The sequence below is a fragment of the Lepeophtheirus salmonis genome, chromosome 3 (genome assembly GCF_016086655.4).
Source record: "Lepeophtheirus salmonis chromosome 3, UVic_Lsal_1.4, whole genome shotgun sequence".
NCBI lineage: Eukaryota > Metazoa > Arthropoda > Copepoda > Siphonostomatoida > Caligidae > Lepeophtheirus > Lepeophtheirus salmonis.
This window is the reverse complement of record NC_052133.2, coordinates 22,149,030-22,158,048: the sequence shown is the minus strand read 5'-3', so window position 1 is coordinate 22,158,048 and position 9,019 is coordinate 22,149,030. Positions and strand designations below refer to the sequence as shown.

At 30.3% G+C, this 9,019-nt stretch overlaps 2 long non-coding RNA genes across 2 annotated transcripts; one reads left to right on the top strand and one right to left on the bottom strand.

Annotated features, from left to right (window-relative positions):
* Window positions 1-772: 772 nt before the first annotated feature.
* On the bottom strand, window positions 773-2,203 carry LOC139904945 (uncharacterized). Its single transcript, XR_011779293.1, has 2 exons — window positions 2,064-2,203; window positions 773-2,000 (listed from the first exon to the last, which is right to left on the bottom strand). It is a non-coding gene; the product is annotated as an uncharacterized lncRNA (long non-coding RNA).
* Window positions 2,204-3,162: 959 nt separating this feature from the next.
* Window positions 3,163-5,190, top strand: LOC121114649 (uncharacterized). Its single transcript, XR_011779292.1, has 4 exons — window positions 3,163-3,238; window positions 3,774-4,197; window positions 4,260-4,528; window positions 4,597-5,190. It is a non-coding gene; the product is annotated as an uncharacterized lncRNA (long non-coding RNA).
* Window positions 5,191-9,019: the final 3,829 nt, after the last annotated feature.

Here is a 9,019-nt window from a genome sequence, read left to right as displayed (position 1 = left end):
CAGGAAAAAGTTCCTTCATATACATTTTACCTATTCATTTTATTACTATTTATTTTGCATTACATTTTTACCATTTGATCCAATATTCATAGCTCTAATTGAGTCCAGTGTTCAGGTTAAGTTCAAGTCCTCATGGTCCGGGTCTTTCTAGTTCCAGGTCATGATCGAGATCCAATTCACACGACTTCTGATCCTCTATGCGACATCATGTTCAAGGCATCTCGCCTATTTGTACCTCACTCGGTGAATCTCATCTCCTTCAAAGGAAAGGATCCTTAATTGTGCAGATATCCCTTCACATCAAGGTCTGGCAGCATTTCAAACATTGCTTCTAAGTTAAAGAATATATACATTCCTCCAGATCTTCTACAGAATCATTACATACTTCTTAAATAAGAAATAACTAATAAGGATTTCCATAAAAAGACAGAATAATACACTGAAACAGAGAGAGTTCTCATCCTCCATCCACAGATAATTCATTGAAATTTTGCAACAATTCCTCTATATCTGAATTTTGTCGTGAACCATTTCCTAAACCTAACCTTCTCATATACAAGATAAAAACTATATTTTTACATTTTTGTCTCAAAAAATGAAAATTTATTGGGGATTGCAAAATACCTTACATCCAGCACCAATTACTGCACGTTAGGGAATATAAATCCATATTTTCTGAATATTTTTAATGCTTCAATTTTTAATTTGATGTGTCCAAACAATATTAAAACTATCGTAATTCTATTCTATTACATTTAACTAACATCATTCATTTATCTTTGTGATTAATTTTTTATTCTTTAATACGTTGAAATATGAATTTATTTCAAACACTCAACCTTCATTAATTATTGAATTAGTTCGTGTTCTGTTTCTTATTTCAATGGTCCACCCTGTCGCTCTCATGATCCAAAATCGTTATAGGAGTATTATTCCGATATGGTAACATACAATAACGTTGTTTAAAAGAAGATTATCGACTAAAATTGTAAATGGCGATGACATTAAGATATTCCAATAGAATATATTTTTATAGTAAAGTTAGTTTTAAAAACATAAATATTTAAGTAGGCATGTTAAACGATTTAAAAAAAATTTAAGGCAATAACACACGATATTGGTTGTACAAGGCTTAAGATAAGCATAAGATTCACCTTCTAATCCAAATTCATTTATGTACTATATCGTCTGTTAATGCCTATAATCAGAATCCTTCTTTAGTTAAAGCATTCTTACACTTTCAACACTCAGATCCTACACTCACTTAAATCTCGCTCGGCGATCTTATCCTTCTCATTGATAACAAATTTTAAACAGTAAAGTCAGTTTTCTTTGAGAAACCATTTTGCATCAGAACCAACAATCAATATAATAAACACATGATATTTAAGACCTTTGAATCATTGATTAATAAAAAGAATGTGTTTCGAAAGAGACTTTTGTATAAATTCTTACAAAATGCTCAGAAATGAGGGTGCTTCATAATGAAGCTTAATTTTAGAATATGCCAATAAAATATGTTTTTGTAATTTAAGGATATGGATATTTTATGGTGAACTGTCCAGACTATGATATTAAAGTCCCTTAAATATCTAGCAATTTTGTAGGACACAGCTGGTAATAGTGTTTTGTATCACAGTAGCTTTAATCTTGTTTTACAAGAGAATAGAATATGCCACTAATTGAAGTTATGGATGCCATGAATCCAACTTTTCTTTATTTTGACCAAAACATTGTCAAATTCATCCTTAAATTTCCTCATATGCGATAGTATCATTTCAATAAATGGTTTCCAAAAGACTTCATTCCCAATACTAAGAGGATATAGGAATCCTTTGCCAGAGGATTTCGGATGTTGGTGAAATCAAATAGTCGATCAAATCTTCGAATGAAGTCGACGGTTCCTTCAGAATTTTTGAATTATATTAATTCAAGGTATTTATGGGAAAATTTTATTGCATCACTACAGACGAGCTAAGAAGTTGAGTAGCCCAGTTTACCTAATAAAAAGTTAAAAAACATACATGGTTATCATTTTTTTTAAATATATCATGTTTTTATACCTTCATGTTCATACCATGGAAGTTAACGTGACTTTTCCTGTATTTCTTTCCAGTCTGTAGTCCTTCGGATGATTGAAGTTTTTCCAACTCTTCGAGAAATCTCCATTCAAACTTTCTACCATCTTTATCCAGCATAACTTTGATAGATGTATTCCTAACTAATTTTATACAATCGCATTTGTCCAATAAAACAAAGACTTCTGGTGGCGATCACTGGGGGTGAAAAAAGTATTCCGAAGCTCCTTGCAAGGTAAGCATAAGTCAAAGGTCTTTCTTACATAACTATATGCTTTTGTCGCCTAGAATGACGACGTCAACACTCGGAGCTCAGATTAGTAGCTACTGCGACTTCCCTTTACAACACTTCCGATTTGCATCCTTCTCAAAGGTTTTTAGAAACGTCAGACGTTGCATCAAGAATGAATAAAGCCTCTTTTGATAGCATTCTCTTGGACCCAGGTCTTTGAGAAAAACAAACCAAGTTTCTAACCAAAGGGAGGTGGGAATGCTTTGAATAGAGTAGGGACAGCATTTTGAGCATTCTGAGGACCACTATAAACATGTTCAAGGGGCACATCTGACCCAAGGATTACAAGATTTCTTTGTAGACATTTGAAAATGGATAGAAAATTTACCAAGAAAATGTTTAGATTAAAAGATTACAATTTATAAAATAATATCTAATTCGTAAATTTTTGTGCAAAAATATTCTCATAGAGGTCGTCGAATAGATGGTAAAATAGAAACATATAAAAAAGAAAATAAAAAACATAGAAACATATAAAAAAAAAAAAATAAAAAACACAAATACTGACTACATGCACACACATAAAACAGGGTGCATCTGATTATACAGTAAAAACAATAAATAAAATATAAAAAAAGACCCTCAAAAAAAAAAAAAAAAAAAAAAAAAAAAAAAAAAAAAAAAAAAAAAAAAAAAAAAAAAAGAATTAAAAAAAAAAAAAAAGAGGACACACATAAGCAAAAAAAAAAAAAAAAAAACAGGGTGAAATACAGTGATAAAATGATAAAAAAAAAAAAAAAAAAAAAAGGAGAATTAAAAAAAAAAAAAGTAATAGATAGTGTAATAGTTGAAGTTCATAACAATTGATTGCCTGTTGTTCATATAATTTAAACTCGCTAAGAGCTACCTTTACTATTTTAGGAGAAGGGTAAACATTGAAAAATGTCTTAGAGATATACTATTTAGTTATTATTTGGAGATATAATTAGGAGTTATGATGTTATCTAATATACTTTATGTTTTTAGAAGATGCTAATTCGAGGTCCAGAAGACGGACTTGGCTTAGCTAGACAAGAATTAGCTATAGAGTACAAGTCAAGTCTCGAGTCAAATTTCCCACCTCTGACAATAATTGACCACTATACTTTAAATTATATTTAATCAATCATAAACTCATCTTCTCTTTGGTGGGCTATTAAAAAAAACTAGGTTAATAGAAATCCATGTTTTTCTATTAACTTTGCAAAAAAAAAAATCGAAGAATAAAATAATTTATTCATTCCCCACAGAAGTTTTAGAGTGTGAGTGACGCTTAGAGTTGTATTAAATGCTATTTAAAATGAGAGTCCGGATTTTAACCGTTGTTACCTAATTCAAGGAGTGTTCCCTACTTTAAAGATATGTTTTTATTTATAAAAGATATCATCATTATTCTTTTTTATCTATCTCATCACAAACCAAAGTCAATGGAGTCCAAAAGTAAATTAATGTTGTCAAAGATTAAGGAAGAACTTTTGGGAGATGATATCTTGCCTTAGACGGGACTACAAGTAGATCCAGGCATTGCTTATTTTTAATGGACACAAAGCATGAGAACTTGTACTAGGAACTCGAAAAACCCTGCATGATTACTTAGGGCCAGAAAAATCCCGACCATAATGACCTAGACTTCACCTAAACCATGGAATTTTGCAACTTGTTTAAAAATTCATCCCTAAATACCTTAAAAAATGGACTCAAATATAGCTCTGAATATTGGATTTTAACTATTTTCTTTAATTATATTTAGTATTTACTATTTAGAATGAGTCATTAATTATTATTTATGAAGTATGAAAATGATCTTTAAAGAATTCGCAAAATAACTAATGGGAATTATAAATATAGGTAGATACGAGTATATTATTATATTTTAATAATTGGTTTATTTTATTGATTGTACTATGTAGGTTTTATTGATGATAATTTCGACGAGTATTGTAGCGGCCTCATTCATAAGTACACATGTAAGTTTAATACTTTTTCTGCCTTAGATGAGACTTCAGGAAGATCCGGACAATACTTATTTTCACATATACCCGGAGCATGAGAACTCGAATTCTACATGAACATATAACCAATACAGTTTTGACTGATATTTAGAATGAATAATTATATATGGAATATGAAGAGGATCTAAATGAATATGCAAGATAATTAATGAAAATTAAGAATATAGGTAGATACGAGTATAGTATTAAATATATATCTTAATATTTGGTTTCTTATATTGATTGTACTATGTAGATTTTATTGATGATAATCCCGACGAAAATTGTAGAGGGCTCATTCATCAGTTGTGCTTACAAGTTTTACTATAAAAAAGGTGTTATATGCCGTAAATGGATAAGGTTATGGCAGTTGATTTATTGATTGGATCCCTGTTTTCCTCCATACCATTGAGATTTAATTGAAGTGATCGGTGTAGTGAGCAATAGTTTTCGATCACCAGAATTAAGAAACAAAATTTTTACTTGGTATTATTCGTACTATATATATAAATATTTAATTATGTTTTTTTTTGTGTAATTTCATGTTGTACTTTAATTATCAATCATAGTAAATAGTAAAAAAAAATATTTGTTTAATTTTATTAATAACTATCCTTTATTTCTGTAAATGTTTTATTTTTTTATCTTTTATATGTAATTATAAGTATTTACTTTATGCTAACAAACTGTAAAAAAAAGTAAAAAAAATGTTTGAATATAACAAATCACATTTTTTACATGTTTCCTCCTATTATAACATGTCTAATCCTACCCTGTACCATGTCTCCTCCTGGTGTATCAAGTACCCTACTTTTGGTTAATTTCAATAAAACCATAAAATGGCTATTAATTATTGTACTCCATCAAAAATACTGTGGAATTAACTGTCTTAATTGTCCTATAACATGTTCCCCGGGCGTTGAATTATCTTTTAAATTGTCAAACTTATGACAGTTTAAAAAATATGATTTTTTGTAACATGTATCTTCACTCTCCCCTGCACATATAAAAAAAAAGTCCTTGCTTTGTCCCGAAAGACCTGTGAATGCATTTTTCCATTCACTAAAAAGTATTTCGAAGGAGAGGATCATGAACCCCCTCCCTCATCAGGTTTGAGGCTTATCGAACAATTCAGGAAGATTTGTGCCAGGATTATTTTAAAAGTATTCAAAGCCCTCTGATTTCTCATTACACTTGGTTGGTAAATTATAGGCTCATTACAAATTAAACATATCTTTAAAGTAGGGAACACTCCTTGAATAAGGTAACAACTACTAAAATCCGGACCCTCATTTTAAATAGCATTTAATGCAACTCTAAGCGTCACTCACACTCTAAAACTTCTGTGGGGAATGAATAAATTATTTTATTCTTCAATTTTTCCTTTTTTGCAAAGTTAATAGAAAAACATGGATTTCTATTAACCTAGCTTTTTTTAATAGCCCACCAAAGAGAAGATGAGTTTATGATTGATTAAATGTATAATTTAAGGTATAGTGGTCAATTATTGTCAGAGGTGGGAAATTTGACTCGAGACTTGACTTGTACTCTATAGCTAATTTTTGTCTAGCTAAGCCAAGTCCGTCTTCTGGACCTCGAATTAGCATCTTCTAAAAACTTAAGTATATTAGATAACATCATAACTCCTAATTATATCTCCAAATAATAACTAAACAGTCTATCTCTAAGACATTTTTCAATGTTTACCCTTCTCCTAAAATAGTAAAGGTAGCTCTTAGCAAGTTTAAATTATATGAACAACAGGCAATCAATTGTTATGAACTTCAGGCAATCAATTGTTATGAACTTCAACTATTACACTATCATATCATTTTCTTTATTTTTTTTTATAAATTTTCTTTTTTTTTTTTTTTTTTGCTTATGTGTGTTCTCTTTTCTTTTCTTTTTTTTTTTTTTAATTCTCCTTTTTTTTTTTTTTTTTTTTGAGGGTCTTTTTTTTATATTTTATTTATTGTTTTTACTGTATAATCAGATGCACCCTGTTTTATGTGTGTGCATGTAGTCAGTATTTGTGTTTTTTATTTTCTTTTTTATATGTTTCTATTTTACCATCTATTCGACGACCTCTATGAGAATATTTTTGCACAAAAATTTACGAATTAGATATTATTTTATAAGAAGAAGTTGCAAGAACATGTCAAAATCGTAAGTCTTTTCAAAGAGGTCCTCCTCACCTCTGTAAAAGGTCAAAACATCTGTTGCACTCAAAATAGGCCTTTTTCTCTCTGAGACTAGGAAAAATGTGCAATTGGATCATCCTTATTCTCTCTAATCAGCTCAAGTCATTAAAGAAAAGCTCCAATGGCAAACGAATATGATTTCAGATCTTAAAGACCGTTCTAAAAAATACAAATGTTAATGGAATAAAATTTTCAAGAAGGTTAGAAACTTGGTTTGTTTTTCTCAAAGACCTGGGTCCAAGAGAATGCTATCAAAAGAGGCTTTATTCATTCTTGATGCAACGTCTGACGTTTCTAAAAACCTTTGAGAAGGATGCAAATCGGAAGTGTTGTAAAGGGAAGTCGCAGTAGCTACTAATCTGAGCTCCGAGTGTTGACATCGTCATTCTAGGCGACAAAAGCATATAGTTATGTAAGAAAGACCTTTGACTTATGCTTACCTTGCAAGGAGCTTCGGAATACTTTTTTCACCCCCAGTGATCGCCACCAGAAGTCTTTGTTTTATTGGACAAATGCGATTGTATAAAATTAGTTAGGAATACATCTATCAAAGTTATGCTGGATAAAGATGGTAGAAAGTTTGAATGGAGATTTCTCGAAGAGTTGGAAAAACTTCAATCATCCGAAGGACTACAGACTGGAAAGAAATACAGGAAAAGTCACGTTAACTTCCATGGTATGAACATGAAGGTATAAAAACATGATATATTTAAAAAAAATGATAACCATGTATGTTTTTTAACTTTTTATTAGGTAAACTGGGCTACTCAACTTCTTAGCTCGTCTGTAGTGATGCAATAAAAATTTTCCCATAAATACCTTGAATTAATATAATTCAAAAATTCTGAAGGAACCGTCGACTTCATTCGAAGATTTGATCGACTATTTGATTTCACCAACATCCGAAATCCTCTGGCAAAGGATTCCTATATCCTCTTAGTATTGGGAATGAAGTCTTTTGGAAACCATTTATTGAAATGATACTATCGCATATGAGGAAATTTAAGGATGAATTTGACAATGTTTTGGTCAAAATAAAGAAAAGTTGGATTCATGGCATCCATAACTTCAATTAGTGGCATATTCTATTCTCTTGTAAAACAAGATTAAAGCTACTGTGATACAAAACACTATTACCAGCTGTGTCCTACAAAATTGCTAGATATTTAAGGGACTTTAATATCATAGTCTGGACAGTTCACCATAAAATATCCATATCCTTAAATTACAAAAACATATTTTATTGGCATATTCTAAAATTAAGCTTCATTATGAAGCACCCTCATTTCTGAGCATTTTGTAAGAATTTATACAAAAGTCTCTTTCGAAACACATTCTTTTTATTAATCAATGATTCAAAGGTCTTAAATATCATGTGTTTATTATATTGATTGTTGGTTCTGATGCAAAATGGTTTCTCAAAGAAAACTGACTTTACTGTTTAAAATATCGTGTGTTATTGCCTTAAATTTTTTTTAAATCGTTTAACATGCCTACTTAAATATTTATGTTTTTAAAACTAACTTTACTATAAAAATATATTCTATTGGAATATCTTAATGTCATCGCCATTTACAATTTTAGTCGATAATCTTCTTTTAAACAACGTTATTGTATGTTACCATATCGGAATAATACTCCTATGACGATTTTGGATCATAAGAGCGACCGGGTGGGCCATTGAAATAAGAAACAGAACACGAACTAATTCAATAATTAATGAAGGTTGAGTGTTTGAAATAAATTCATATTTCAACGTATTAAAGAATAAAAAATTAATCACAAAGATAAATGAATGATGTTAGTTAAATGTAATAAAATAGAATTACGATAGTTTTAATATTGTTTGGACACATCAAATTAAAAATTAAAGCATTAAAAATATTCAGAAAAATATGGATTTATATTCCCTAACGTGCAGTAATTGGTGCTGGATGTAAGGTATTTTGCAATCACCAATAAATTTTCATTTTTTGAGACAAAAATGTAAAAATATATTTTTTATCTTGTATATGAGAAGGTTAGGTTTAGGAAATGGTTCACGACAAAATTCAGATATAGAGGAATTGTTGCAAAATTTCAATGAATTATCTGTGGATGGAGGATGAGAACTCTCTCTGTTTCAGTGTATTATTCTGTCTTTTTATGGAAATCCTTATTAGTTATTTCTTATTTAAGAAGTATGTAATGATTCTGTTGAAGATCTGGAGGAATGTATATATTCTTTAACTTAGAAGCAATGATTGAAATGCTGCCAGACCTTGATGTGAAGGGATATCTGCACAATGAAGGATCCTTTCCTTTGAAGGAGATGAGATTCACCGAGTGAGGTACAAATAGGCGAGATGCCTTGAACATGATGTCGCATAGAGGATCAGAAGTCGTGTGAATTGGATCTCGATCATGACCTGGAACTAGAAAGACCCGGACCATGAGGACTTGAACTTAACCTGAACACTGGACTCAATTAGAGCTATG